The sequence below is a fragment of the Leopardus geoffroyi genome, chromosome C1 (genome assembly GCF_018350155.1).
Source record: "Leopardus geoffroyi isolate Oge1 chromosome C1, O.geoffroyi_Oge1_pat1.0, whole genome shotgun sequence".
NCBI classification, from domain to species: Eukaryota; Metazoa; Chordata; class Mammalia; order Carnivora; family Felidae; genus Leopardus; species Leopardus geoffroyi.
In genome coordinates, this window is record NC_059328.1 from 55,836,791 (window position 1) to 55,852,354 (window position 15,564).

At 42.0% G+C, this 15,564-nt stretch overlaps 1 long non-coding RNA gene across 2 annotated transcripts in view; it reads left to right on the forward strand.

Moving 5' to 3' along the window:
* LOC123598039 overlaps positions 1 to 14,903 on the forward strand; it is a 39,791-nt gene extending 24,888 nt beyond the window's left edge. For both annotated transcript variants that reach the window (XR_006712357.1, XR_006712356.1), the window contains exons 3-5: positions 12,206 to 12,295; positions 14,068 to 14,250; positions 14,615 to 14,903. This is a non-coding gene — a long non-coding RNA (uncharacterized LOC123598039). The remainder of the gene's footprint in view (positions 1 to 12,205; positions 12,296 to 14,067; positions 14,251 to 14,614) is intronic.
* Positions 14,904 to 15,564: the final 661 nt, after the last annotated feature.

Consider the following 15,564-nt stretch of genomic DNA (forward strand, 5'->3'; position numbering starts at 1 on the left):
TACCATAATAATTCCCCTAATTAACTTTCTCAATCAGAGCCCTATAAAAACATATCCAAAAGAAAAAGGGAATGCATCGCCGAGTGTGTACTGTTTCTTTTAGGTAACCTCTTCTAATCCCCCAGAGATTTTAGTTCGGTTTCTTTGTTTCAGTGCTCCAAGTCTGAAGTTATTTTCACACTGCCCTTTGGGGGCGCATCAACAAGCTAGGCTTTGGGTCTTCTGATTGCCACAGTTGGCTAGTGAGCACACACAGGTCGTCTTCCCCTCACTTTCTACCATCTGAACATTCAGGTGTTAAAGTAGATGACCCATTGATCCTTTCCAGTCCTGAATTATAGACCTAATTCATTGGGTTCTCTGACTCCTTCACCCGCTCCAGACAACTGTCTTCAAACTTTTTGGTATTGGGCATATGTGATCTATGCCGGAGTGAGATTAAGAGCAAAGGAAACATTCGCAAACAGAGCTATCACAGGAACTACTTGCCAAGCTTCTTTTCAAATCTTCTTCCCATCCCCTTTTACGGCTCATCTCTGGAGTGGGTCAAAAAAGCCCTTTTTAAAGAGATAGAAGCCAGAATGGGAGGTTGGAGTGGATATAGAGTGAGAAACTGGATTAGTTCCTCAGCCCCCATTATATTTTCTGCAGTTTGGGCAAGTGAATTAACTCTGGTCTCAGTTTCTTCATCTTTAAAATGGGGCTAACCCCTTATTTACTTGCCTTAATTACGTATTTACTGCCTTATTGACAGGCCTATTGTTAGTAATAAAAGAAACTGCTTAACGTCAAAGCACTTTGTCGTTATTGTTTACAATACAACAGAGATTGATTCTGGAATCTGAGGGCATAACAGGGCACTTAGATCCAGGCAGACTGTAAACCAAAAATAGCATCACAATTGCACAGAGCCTAGAATAAAGCATTACTAGCTGCCTACCCATCCTTCCCTTCTCCACAGCAAATTCTTCCCAGGACCTTTGTGTTGAGTTAGTTGTCAAATGTTCCCATTCTCAGATGATTCAGGCTCACTTTCTTTAAAATGTCTCTGATGTCTAACACATAACCACCACTGTGGTTTAGAAAGCTCTAAGCAGAGCCGTGGAATTTGGAACTGCTTCCCGCAGCTAAGCTCCATAGGTGCAAGACACAACTGTCAGCCGCTTCTCATTGCAGATCAACTTGATCCAATTGCACTGACAGTGATGGGCCGAATATAGGCCAGCAGCAGGGGCTCACATTGGCTAGGGTAAGCCTGCTCACAGATGTGAGGAGGACTAGCTAGGACAAGTCACGTCACCACTTAGCCTAATTACCCTTAATGGGTTTAGAGTTGTCTACCTGGAGGAAGGGAGTAACTTGCAAGGTTCTGTGGACATGTTTTTCTCTTCTCACTCCAGTCTCTCCCTTGGGTGATCTCACCCAATTCTCATCCTTTTCCAATGACTTCTTCTGTCTTCAACTGAGATATTTTACCTGAGGACTAAGCTACCGTCTATTGGCTGGTCGTGTCACTTGGATGTCCCACTTGTACCTCACACTCAACAGGCTGCAGGTTGATGTCCTCGCCCACGCATCCACAAACCAGCTTCTCCTGTCCTGGTGCTTCCCCTCCAATGAGCCCCATCCTAGGGAATGACCCTTTGCCCACCCAACTGTCCAAACAAAAGGATGGCCCTGACTTCTCCCTCTCACAGTTAATCTCTGATCAGCCTTAGCAGTCCTACTTCCTAAATATCTCTGGAATTCATCTCCTTCTCTTCATCCCTGCTGCCACTCGCCTAATTCAGGCTGTGATTATCTTTTGCGTCATGTATTGCAAGAGCCTCCCAACTGGTTTTTCTTACTTCCATTCCTGTCCCCGCTCTGATCCATATTCCACAACAGGGATGCTCTGAAGACTGCAAGTCTGATCATGCCACCTGTTCCCTTGCTTAAATGTATAAAGAGCTTCCCAGTGCTCAGAGAAGAAAACTCAAACTCCTTGACACAGTCTTCCAGGCCCTGTGTGATCTGGCCCACTTCACATCTCCAGCCTTAACCTCTTACCACGCCCTCCCTTTCATCCCATGTTCTGTTCCAGTGGCTCTTAACCCGGGCTGCACATTAAAGCTACCTTCTTTAAAACATACTCAAGCTTGTAAATCATCCCCAAGGCGGGGCTCTATCCAAGACCAATTAAGTCAGAACCTCTGGCAGTGGAGCCCTACTCGGCTGCACCTCATTCCAGCAGAACATCATGCCCTCGCTCATCCTTCATCCTTTGCACGTGCTCTTGGCTTTGCGTGGAAACTTTCCTTCAACCTTGCTTCCCTTCCTGCCACCTGGCTGACTCATTCATCCTTCAAGCCTCACCTGGGGCATCGCGATGTCCTCCAAGAAGCCCTCTCCAAGCCTGGTGCTTTGAGTGACATGCTGTCCTCCATGTGCTTCCAGATAGATCACCCTGTACGTTCCCTCTGGCAGTAGCACCTGTCACACTGTATCATTCTCACTGGAACACTCCAACTTTGAGCTCTCTGAGAGTGGAGACTGGACCTGCTTTTTCTCACCCTGTATCCCCAGCATCTGGCACAGTATCTGGCACATACTATGTGCCCAGAGCATTTGTGGAAATAATTAGTTCATTTTATAAAGTCACCCTGCTTATTCCAGACTTGCCCATCCCTCATAGCAGGAGGGTCAATAGCCATATCCATTTCTGAGTTCCTTTATTTAGTCACTTATAAATTCTTCTAGCAAATATTTGACAATCTGGTATGTGATTGGCATTAGTCATCCTGAAATACATTGGACTTCTGCAAACGAAAAATTCCCCAATCTGGGGCCTGATACCTATCTGCGGAGAGGCTAGGAAAGAGTCTCACAGTTTCAGATTGCCTAGGTCCCAGAACCACAGCCGGGAGACATAGGCAGCTTCCTCTGTGCTCACTCTATCCCTCTTCCACACAGGGAAACAGGCCAGGAATTACTCATGATTGTTTCCAAGGATTGCCTCTCTGGATTCCTGAGAACTTGAACAAGAAAGGCTAAAAAATTGAAAGGATTATAGTAAACCATGAACTGGTGATCCCAAAGGATAGAAACTGGTTTCTTAAGCATCGTGTAAGTGAAAACACAGGTGAACATCACTCCAACCCATGCTGCCCTGGGGGCCTCATCCCCTGCCTCTAACAGCTTTAGAGGCCCAACTGTGGACCCCAGACAGTCACAGCCTGAAGCCCATGGGTTGGTGTGCAAGGTTCCCTTGGAGCCTGGAAAGTGCTCAGCTTTTCTTCAGCCCACACCAGGCTGGTTCTGTCCAGTCAGAATTCTGCATAACCACCAAGAAGACCTGGCAAGGTCCTAACTTCACCTCATATAAATGAACCAAGGAGACTAAAACTAACCAAATAGGAGTGAAAGGGGAGGAGGAGAAGAAAGGGAGGGAGGCAGAGACCAAGAAGAAACTTTTTTTGTAATAGTGATAGAAATGAGACAGGCTACCATTGAGCACTTTTAATGTGCCAGGCTTTGTGTTCACTTCATCCTCACAAAAATGCTCAAATTCAGGTCACTGGTGTAACTACAACCCTATCTTCCTAGCCACAAAATGCAGAGTCAAATGGAGAGGAAGCTCATGGGGTTGGGGATTTGGGAATTTGCTTTAGTGGAAGTGGGTAAAGGAGGTTTGGAAGATGTATAGGCTTTGAAGAGTACAGAGTGGTTCCAAGTAGGAGATGCTTGGGCATGATGATGAAGGCCAGAATATGGTTCTGCTGGTTTCTGAGTGGTACTGAGGGGCGATGAGAAGGAATCAGGTGTAATCCAAGTAGATGATAAAGTCACCAAAGATGGCAGTGGGGGAGAGAGTAGAAAGGTAGAAGCTTCATTCTTCCCGTTTACAAATAGATTCTGAGCTGAGCTGTGCTGTGTGCCAGGCAAGGCTTAGACTCTGTGGATACAATCATGAACAGGACAGCTAGGGCCTTATGTCATGGAGCTCATGTCCCTGTAGGAGTGACAAACAACATAATCAAGGAGTAAGCACACACACACACACACACACACACACAATGCCAGAAAGTGACTAAGTTCTGGAAAGTTGTGATGTGGGTACAGATCTGGGTTTGCACTGGGTGATTCAGGAAGGTCTCCTTGTAAAGGTGACATTTGAGTGGGATGTGAAAGGCAAGAAAGGCATGCAATATCCAGGGAGGAGAGCATTTCAAACATGGAGAACGGCTGGCACAAAGGCACTAAGTGGGAATAAGCCTGGAAGAAGAAGAACAAGGCCAGGGTAGCTGGGACATGACGAACAGCCAGAGAGTGGTGTGGAATGAGGTCCAAGAGGCGGGCAAGTGCTGGATCACATGAGACCTTATTGTCCACAGTTTGCTATTTGGATTTTAATCTAAGGACAGTGGGAAACTGTGAAGAGTTTTGATTAGAAGAGGGATGATCTGATGTGTGTGTGTGTGTGTGTGTGTGTGTGTGTGTATGTGTGTGTGTGTTAAAGTTATCTTAACTGTGGAGCAACAATGAAATAGAGAAGGGAAACAGGATCCCCAGCAGAAATAAACCATCCTTTACAGGAGGTTGTTGTTTTGGGTTTGGTTTTGTTTTCTTAGATCTTGAAGTCGAATGCATTTCTAAGGGTCAACTCCCAAGGTCAAGAGTAATCTGAGAAGTCTGTCTGCTCCCTGGGGTTGTTTGTGAGGAAGTCAAGAGAGGCACAGACCAAACCACTTATTATGGAGGAGAGTGTGTGTTTTTCCATTCCACTGAAAAGCAGACAACAGAAGAAGAAAGGTACTTGTTTGAATCTCTCCCTGCAGAGGATGTGCCACCCACTGTCCCCTCTCCCGAGGTACCCGGTATCCCTTTCCCTGTATCTTTATCCTTCCAATGGTTTAACATGTTAAACCCTGCTTAATTTCCTAAACTGATTTCCCGAGGGCTCTGGCTTGCAGAGTTCCCTTTCCTGTCATAGGAACCAGCTGACTGACTTGGTTTTCCTCTCCTGCCCCTGTCACTAGGGCAGTGGAGCTGGGCGTCACTTTCCTGACTCCACACTGCCCCTCCTCAGGCTTCAGATCCTCCCTCTGGGCCCTCCATTCCTCCTGCTGCTTTGGTGGTCCAGACTCCTCATTTATACCAGATTTCATTCGGACAACATGCTGGGATGAAGGAGGGAGTGACCCAGGTGAGTGAAGCCCCCAGATTGTCTTTGCACCCCTGGAGGTTGCTGCCCTGGCTTCCCAAGCCTGCAGCAGTGGGCAGCCTGTGCCTGCTCCCAGCCTGGATTCCATAGATCACCTACCATGAGGTTGCAGGCAGAGCCCCTGTGAAATGGTGGAGGAATTCAGTGCAGGAAACTCACCTTTTCTGACTCTTTCTTTAGTTCTGGTTGCTAGGACACTGCACCGAAGGTCACTTTACAAGAGTGGCTCATGCTGAGCGAGGACACAGTATGTGCCTGGCTCTGCGCTAAGATCTGTATAGGCCCATCTCACAAGATCCTCATAATCTTCTTACATAGAAGGGATCTTGATCTCCATTTTTATGGAAAAGGCTCTGAGAGGTTGAGCAACCAGCCCGCCAAAATGGGATTCTAACAAGCTCCAAAGCATCCAGGGGCTTAGCCATGACATGCCTACAACAACCTTAACATTTGTTTGTCCCTCACCATGATTTCAATCTGAAAGTACTCATTTGGTGCAATTTACTTTCATGTCCTCAATAATAAACATTTCTCACCATGGACTAACTATCCACTCTAATATCTTTTTTCAATATGGGCCCTGGGAAGATGTGGAGAAGGTTCTGACTGATGATGTCAAATATAAGGTACCAAATTTCTCCCAGACAGCCTCATTTTCTTAATCAATGATTTTTAAACACCACACATGAAAATGTTACCAAATGTTTGGAAATTTAGATGTAATGTTGTAGGTACTTAATTGTTCTTTGGAGAATTAAAAAAAATTTTTTTAATGTTTATTTATTTTTAAGAGACAGAGAGACAGAGTGTGAGTGGGGAAGGGGCAGAGAGAGAGAGGGAGGCACAGAATCCGAAGCAGGCTCCAGGCTCTGAGCTGTCAGCACAGAGCAGGATGCGGGGCTCGAACCCACCAGCCATGAGATCATGACCTGAGCCGAAGTCGGACGCCTAACCGACTGAGAAACCCAGGTGCCCCTGGAGAATTTTTTTTTTTTTTTGCATCAAGCATGAATTTATTTTACTATCAGGATGGGAAAAAAGGAGGAATAGTGGGAAATAAAACAACAACAGAACAGGGAAAAAGAAAGGGAAAAAAATTGTTGAGACTTGTTTCTGACCATCCATGCTGATAAGTTCCCTGTGCAGAGGATCTCACATAGACCATCCTTAGACTTGAGTCCTCACCTGGCTAAAGACCACACCTCATATCTGTAGTGCATGGTCAATACCCTTGAGCAGAGTTGAACGAAGACTGGTGAGTTGAATCAGATGTGGCCCATGATACACATAGTGCCAATATTGGCTGGTTTGAGGTTAACAGGCCCGTAGATTTATTCCCCTAACGAGATGTGAGGTCATTTTTAGTTAGAGATTTTAGAGACTTAAGAAAAAAAAAAAAAACCTGATGTCATGATTCAATGAGTTCCTGAGGAAACACATAGAATTTTTTGGCCACATATTCTCAGTTTTTTGGTTCATTTGGCATATCGCTATGCTAAATTTGAAAGCAAATGTCAAGCATAATTATTATATATGTACAAATTCACCTCCCAGGGATCTACATTCCTCATCTGGAAAATGAGAGAGTAAACCAGATGCTCCCTAAAGGGCTTTCTAGTACTTGTGCTCTCTGGTTTATATATTTTTGGACATTGTATTTCACTTTTTGTTTATTATAAACTGAAAAGAGTAAAAAAGGATAATATCCAGCCTCGAATTTCCCAACCATGCTATAACTAATCTACAAATTGGATGTCTAAAGGATTATGTTACTTTGAACTAAATAAAAAGAATAGGTTAGCATTCTGAGAAGATGCTTAGATTGTGGCCTTCTAGATAAGTCCTGTGCCTAGGCATTTGCAACGACTTCCCTGTGTCACAAACAAAAGGATTTTTCTATGCCTTTTGAGAGTATACATGAGAGGGAATTAAAATAAGGTACTAAACCAAAACCCACTATGGTTATTCAAGTACTCCTAACTTTGTATTTTCATCCAGAATACATGCGTCATTTTTTGGTTCTTTTTGTGTTTCTTTCTCCTTTTTTAAAAAAACAAGTAATCTAGGAGCACCTGGGTGGCCCAGTCAGTTGAGCATCTGACTCTTGATTTCGGCTCAGGTCATGATCTCAAGGTTCGTGAGATTAAGCCCTGTGTTGGGCTCTGTGCTGACAGCCTGGAGACTGCTTGGGATTCTCTCTCTCCTTCTCTCTCTGCCCCTCTTCCCTTCAAAGCAAACAAACATTAAAACATAAAATAAAAACGAATAATCTATAAATAATTACTTAGGTCTCTTTTATTTTTAAAGTCATGCAATATTGCAGATAAACCCTCCAATGCTCAAGTATATCTGAGGTGATATTTAGTGACAGAAACATGTAGTGGTTAAGAGCAAAAGTCTTCAGTCTCTGGGAGCATCTGGGTGGCTCAGACAGTTAAACGTTCGACTTTTGATTTCAGCTCAGGTCATAATTTCATGGTTTGTGGGTTCGGGCCCTGCGTTGTGCTCTGTGATGACAGCGTGGAGCCTATTTGGGATTCTCTCTCTCCCTCTCTTTCTGCCACTCCCCGGCTCTCTCTAAATAAATAAATAAATAAATAAATAAATAAATAAATAAACTTACAATTTTTTAAAAAAAGTCTTTGATCTGTGTTTTGTCACTTAATTAGCTGTACAACCTTAAGCAAGTTATTTAACCTCTCTGACTTCCCATCTATGAAATGGGGATATTAAGGATTCTTCCTTCCTTCCTTCCTTCCTTCCTTCCTTTCTTCCTTTGTCCTTCCTTCCTTCCTTCTCTCCCTCCCTTCCTTCCATCTTTCCTTCAATAAATACTTTTTTGAGCACCTGCAGTGTGTGACTCAAGCCTCTGGGAATAAATATAGCAGCGAACAAGGACAGAGTTCCCTTTTTCATGTATGTAAGAATTTAGTTGAGTGAAACATAATAAATAAATATGAATGCCTGGTGGAAAGTACAATGAGCAAAGTATAGTAACAGATATTAGGGATGGAGGGAAGCTACTTAGAAGAGGTAGTCAAGGAAGGCTCCTCTGAAAAGGTGACATCTGAGCTGAAATGTGAACTAAGTGTAGAGAAGAAGATTCCAGGTGGGGAGAACATCAGATGTGACAATCATAAGGAAAGTGTGCTTTCAGTGAATGTTTGGGGAAGAATAAGAAGGTCAAGATGATTGGAACATGTAAAGCCTTTAGATTTTACTCTAAATGCATTGGGAAGCCGCTGGGAGGGTTGAGAGGAAAAGTAAAAACATGATCTGATCCATGTGGAAAAGGACCAACTTTCCAGATGTTTTAACATGTGATTTGACTATGTGTCTAAAGATTGACTTCTCAAGCATGTGTTAAGATTGGCATGAGCTCATTAGGCAGTGTATGGAATTGCATAGTGTTTGCAGTAGATTGCACTCAAGAAGTAGCTCTGATTATTATGCTATTAGTCAAGTTGATAGACCATCACCAAGGTTCTGCACTGATGATGATAGGGCATCTGTCTGAGGTCCAAGGAAATAGGGAGAGAAAACCATCATTTCTTGAGTACTTACTCTGTGCCAGGCCTGAACATATTTAGCTCTGGTACAATAGAGCAAAGCAGCACGCTTTTTTGTATCAGTCTTGTCATGATGCCCAGAACTATTCATAACTCTGGGCTGAGGTGACTTCTAAAGTGTACATTTTAACCTGGGGTGGCAACATCAGGTCCTATTGACCCCCTGTTACCTTAATGTGATTTCATGGATCAGATGAACTAGCTAGCCACCCCAATGGCTCTGGAGTCTGAATGCCTATGGTCAAAGTCCAGCTCAACAGCTTATAAGCTGTGTGACTTTGGGCAAGGTACTTAACCTATCTGTGCCTCAGGTTTCCCATCTCAGGGATGATAGTGATAATTATCTTTCAGCGTTTTTGTGAGCTAAAGAGAGGTACTGCATGCAAAAATGCTTTATCTGACATAACTATATTATTTTCACAGTTAAGTTCATTAATGAGCCAATCAGAAGAGCTTTGAGGGGTAGAACACAGCACTGGTAAGGTTTTAGGGGAAAGCAGAGGGCCAAAAATGTTACGGTGCTACCATGAGAAGTTCTGTAGGATGAACACTTACTTCCAGGAGTGGGAACAGCTGGTAAAAAGATACTAAAACATGTTTTTAAAAATCTAACTTAAGTCTTTGCAAGTTCTCACTGTAGAGACAGAAGATTCAAGTGATCCAGTAAAAAGTTTTGATCAGTATGCTGCAGGGTGATAGATGATAGGGAGCCAAAGAAAGAGACAGGCCTTAGAAGGAGTTTAAAAAAAGTAAGAAAAACAGATAAATGTGGTAAAGAAATCAGAAAATTCATAGAGTAAGAAATGCAACTAGAAAACAAATTAGTGAGAAAAATGTTTGCCAATCAAATTAGCAAGGATTAAAAAAAATAATACAAATCCCCTTGCAATTAAGGCAATAAAAATTGCTGAAAGGATTATATGTTGCTGAAAGGAATATAAATCAATAAAACCATTTGAGAAATCAATGTGATGACATAGATCAAGTGCCTTTAAAATGATTATTCTCTTTGACTCAATAATTCTATTTCTAGATTGTTATTACCCATTTGTAGATTTTTCTAGGTTTTATTGATTTATTTGGAAAAATTAATTTTAGTATTTTTTAATGTTTATTTATTTTTGAGAGAGAGAAAGACAGAGTATGAGTGGGGTAGGGACAGAGAGAGAGGGAGACAAAGAATCCAAAGCGGGCTCCAAGCTCTGAGCTGTCAGCATAGCTCCTGAAGTGGGGCTCAAATTTACGAACCACGAGATCATGACCTGAGCAGAAGTTGGACGCTCAACTGACTGAGCCAGCTAGGCACCCCTGAAAAAAATTAATTTTAGATATAGAGTCTTCATAGAATTTATTATAGCAGGCCCAAATTAGAAAGATTAAAATATCTTCAAATAAATGGCATATTTTGCAACCATTAAAAAAGACATTTACATCCCCATGAAAAAGAATGAAGTTGGACTCCTTCCTAACACCATACACAGAAATTAACTCAAAATGGATTATAGACTGAAATGTTTAAGAGCTAAAACTATTAACCTCTTAGAAGAAAATATAGGAGTAATAGACCTTGGGTTAGGCAAAGCCTTCTTAGATATTACACCAAAAACACAAGCATCAAAAGAAAGAAAAATAGACAAACTGAACTTTATCAAAATGAAAAACTTTTGTGCTTCCAAGAACACTATCAAAACAGTGAAAAAACAACCTGAAAGAATGAGAGAAAATATTTGCAAACCATTTATCTGATTAGGGACTTGTATCCAGAATATATATCCAAAAATCACAACTGGAAAAAAAAAAAGACAAATAACCTAATTAAAACATAGGCAAAGGTTCTGAATAGACACTTCACCAAAGCAGGTGTAAGAATGGCCCATAAGCATATGAAAACATGCTTAACATCATTAGCCACTAGGGAAATGAAAATCAAAACATGATGAGATGTCATTTTATACCTGCTAGGACCGTTGTACTAAAAAAGACAGATAATAACAAGCGCTGGAAAAAAATGCAGAGAAATTAGAACCATCATACACTGCTGGTGGGAATGTAAAATGGAGCAGCCATTTTGGAAGACGGTATAGCAGTTCCACACAAAGGTTACCCAGCAATTCCACTCAGAATTCCACTCAGAAATAGAAATATATACTTATACAGAAATATTTAAGGTGGCATTATTCATAATAGTTAAAAAGTAGAACGAACACAAATGTCCATCAACTGATAAACTGCTAAGTCAAATGTGGTATATCTATGTAGTAGAATATTATTTGGCAGTAAAAAAGAATGAAGTATTGATACATGCTGTAACATGGGTGAGCCTTGAAAAAATTATGCCAAATGAGAGAGGCAGTCACAAAAGACCTGTATTGTATAATGTCATTTATATGAAATGTCTAGAAATGGTAAATCTATAGAGACAAGAGAATAAATTAGTGGTTACCTGGGCTAAGGCTAGAGCGGGGATGGGAATGGGGAGTGATCACTAATGGGCACAAGCTTTCTTTCTGGGGTAATGAAAATGTTCTCAAAGCAATTACAGTGATAGTTGAACAACACGTGTATACCAAAACCCATTAAATTGTACACTTTAAATGGGCAAATTATATGGTATGTAAATCGTATCTTTATAAAGCTATTAAAAATACATTTGTGTAAAGTATATACTAAAAGAAGAAATGTTCATAATATTTGTGAATGATTTAGAATCATGTACTGTAAATTATGGTTATAATTATTTGGAAAGGAGATTCAAAGCTTTGACATACAAATATAGTATGATTTCACTCATATGTGGAATCTAAGAAACAAAACATGTGAACATAGGGAAAGGGAAGAAAAAGTAAGATCAAAACAGAGAGGGAGGCAAACTGTAAGAGACTCTTAAATACAGAGAACAAACTGAGGGCTGCTGGAGGATGTTTGGTGGGGGGATGGGCTAAATGGTAATGAGCATTAAGGAGGACACTTGTTGGGATGAGCACTGAATATTGTATGTAAGTGATGAATCACTGGGTTCTACTCCTGAAATCAATACTGCACTGTATGTTAGCTAACTTGAATTTAAATGAATAAACTAAAACAAAAACCAACACCAAACAAACACAAACCCTCTGACCTAAATTCTGACAAGAGATCTACTACCATGTTAATGAAGGCTGTCTTTGGATGGTGAACCATGGTTGATGTTTTTCCCCCTTTGATCATCAGGCCTTACTCTGGTAATAGGGAAAACTTCTGTTAATAAAAGAAATAAGGAGGCCTTTTTTCCCAAGCAGTCCTTGGGCATAATCCTTGTTCATCCTTACCCCCTGCTAAACAGAAAGCATCTGAAAAGTGTTTCAGCTGTTATTCTATAGAAAACAAAGTCTGACTGAGACCAAAAGTGACATTTTCCATGTTCCTTCCTCCCTCCTGTTCTTCTACCCCACAGGCCCATAAAAGAAAAATGATTCAGAAAGTCCCGAGCAAGTGAAACCCGGAAACGTACTACACTTGTGTCTGGCAGCCTCATGCCCTGGAGGTGAGGAGCGGACAACCACCATCCAGGGCTTCTCACAGTGAAAGTGGAATGAGGGAGGCATGTGTTCCAGCTGGGGGCATGAGTTAGGGCCTGTGCCAGGTACAAAGAGAAATTTTATTTTTGACTTGAGCGCACACTGTATGCTTATCTCTACTGAGGAAACCAGCTTTTCCTTCTTACCTCCCAAGAGGAGGAGCCAGTCCTGGCTCACATCCCTGGACAGAGTTACACTTCCCAGCTGGCCCCTCTCCAGGCCAGCCAGTTGTCTATCTCTATCTTGGAGGAACAGCTTTGACAAAGTCCTTGGCCCTGTTTGGAAATCCCCTTCCCCCTTGCTCTCCCAAACAAAATTAATTTGAAACGGTTGGGTTAATCTGACATTTTCCCTCTGAGGAACATGTGTTCATATGAGGGGGGAGGGTCTCCTGGAGACAGTCTCCAGGCTATCTACTTGGAATCCATATACCTCCCCAACCCTGCCAATCTGCAGTGCATTCAGGGGCATGCGCCTGGGTTGCAGAGGGTCTGGGGACCAGTTCTCTGAGGAATGGTTGAAGTACCTGGGGCCGCTTAACTTGGAAAAGAGAAAACTCAGGGAGATCTTGAGAATTGTCTCAATGAGCTTATTAAAAGTTTATTTTGGAATAATATCTCAGAGAAAAATTGGAACCAATGTGGAGAAGTTGCAACGAGGCAAATTGCCTTAATATCAGAAAGAACGTTTTTAATAATGAGAATTTTCCAACATGTAATAGGCTCCATAGTTGAGGAGGTGATTTTCATTGGAGGAAATCTATACAACAACTTTCTTTTGGGCACCATCAACTTGAGAGTGTAAAACTTTTTTCCAACAATTATGTGGTGGTGCTTATTATGTACCAGGCACTTTATATATATAATACTTTATATATATATATATATATATATATATATATATATATATATATATATATATATATATATACTTTATATATATAAAGTACTTTATATATATAAAGTACTTTATATATATATAATTCTAGGAATACTTACAACATCCTTCTAAAATAAGTGTATTATTATCTCCAATTGTAAGTGAAGAAAAATAAGACTCAGAAAGAGGTTCAATAACTTGCCCAGGGCCACACTGTGACTCAAACTCAGGTAGAATGGCTCCAACATCCATACTCCATCCATTAACTCCTATATTGAGGTCACATTTATATTAATACCCCCAAGATATGACCGTAGGCTCCTACATGTCAAAATATAGGATTAGTCTTTCTCATCCAGAGGTGCTCAGATCGTTTCCAGAAGTCCCCACAGAGTGCCTACCTATACCAACAACTTAGTGGATAAGGTACATGCACCTGTCATACACCATGGCTTCCCTCTTGTCAACACTATTCATGCAGCCTCACCAACTATACTAATTGTGAGACCACCAATGTCTGTTTCAAGGGGGCTTCCCCACAATGCACCCTAGTCCATAGGGCTCAAGGCCTGTGTGTTGCTAGGTTCCGAGAGGAATGGAGAATGGTCCCACGTCTGTGCTGCAGTTTGCCATCTGAGTCCCCAAGAAACAATACTTTTGGCTGGAGTCCTCTGTCTCTCACAACAATATGTCCCTCTCAGATACTGGTCCTCATCTCCTTGGGTATAGAGTTTCAGAGACAGTCCAATGATTGGAGGTGGGTCCTACAACTCATGTCCCTCTCTGTCTCCTTTACTTCTTTCTCGACTGTCTCCTATCACTTGGACAACCAAAATAAAGAAAACTCTCTTTCCCCCAGCCCCAAAACACAGAGCCTCCATGCAGTCGGTGAAGAGAACTCTGAAGAGATGTCACCTCATTTCTCCCCAGCTCTTGCTCAGTCAAAAAGGACATGGGATATCTGAAAGCAGAAGCAGGAAGACTATTCTCAGGTGTGCTGGGGAATGGGTGTGCTGGATGAAGCTGGAGGCTGGAAAGAATGGTAAGGTCTCATCAGTTCAAAAATGTTAGAATCCTAAGTCCCAAATAGTTTGTTAGAAATGGAGTTGCTCCAGCTTGTTTCCTCAAATAGCCCCCACTGGGTTTGTTTAGGAAAGAGTAGGCTGTGTTTCTAAGTAAAGTTTTTACCAGTTTCTGGATTCTGCTTCATTTATGGAAGGTACAGGGTGAAAGAACTGACTGTCTAGTGTAGCCCATCTTTAGGCAAGAGAGAAAGTTGGATGTGGAAGGCTAGGGTCAATTTACTGATGGGGAGCAATTAATGGCTCTGATAAGCCTTTTCCTTGAAGAAAAGTTTCAGAGATGAGCTTCCTCTGTTTGTACCCAGTTTCTCTCATGTTTTTCAGGTCTCCCATGTTCTTCAGGTCTTCTCATTGTTCTTTATGGTCAATGTGAGGGGTATGGGACATTTAGATTCTTTGAAGTTTCCATGAGAATATTTGGCTGAAATAGGGGAAAGAAGATAGGGACAAGAGTAAAATACATCTCACTGTGGATATGAAGAAGGGGTGTGGTAACCATTCTCAAAATGGCCTCCAGTAATCCTTGCCTTCTAGTGTTTTTATCTTGCATAGTGTCTCTCCCTGCATTGAATCCCTTTTTGTCTGTATGACCAATAAAATATGGCAAAAATGACAGTCTGTGGCTTTCTAGACCAGGTCATGGCTTCCACCTTGGCTCTAGGAGAAGCCAGCCACCATGTTATGAAGGACGCTGAAGCAGCCATGTGGAAGAGCCTATAGGGGGAGGAACTGAGGCCTTCTGCCAAAGCCAGCACCCACTTGTCAGCCAAGTGAGTGAACCACCTTGAAAGCATATTTTCCAGTCCCAGTAGAGCCCTTGGCTAACTGCAGCCCCAGTTAATATCTTGACCACAACCTCATCAGAGATCCTGAGCCAGACTGCCCGAACTCTTCCTTACCTATAGAAACTGTGATAGAGGGGCACCTCGGTGGCTCAGTTGGTTAAGTGTCCAACTCTTGATCTCAGGTCAAGTCTTGATCTCAGTGTTGTGAGTTCAAGTTCCATGCTGGGCTCCAGCATGGAGCCTACTTAAAAAAAAAAAAGAAAGAAAGAAACTGTGATATATATTGATGATTTCAAGGTAATTAATAACACATCAATTGATAACCCATGCAAAGAGCAAGTCTGATTATGTGAAGGGCCCTCTAGCATAAGCCCTGTTGGTTGGGCACCTTCATGCACCGTGTCCTTGGGAAGCCAGAGGATTGGCAAACTAGGGCCCATGGGTCAAATCCAGCCATCCAAAGGCCAAATCTGCCCACATCACTTGTCT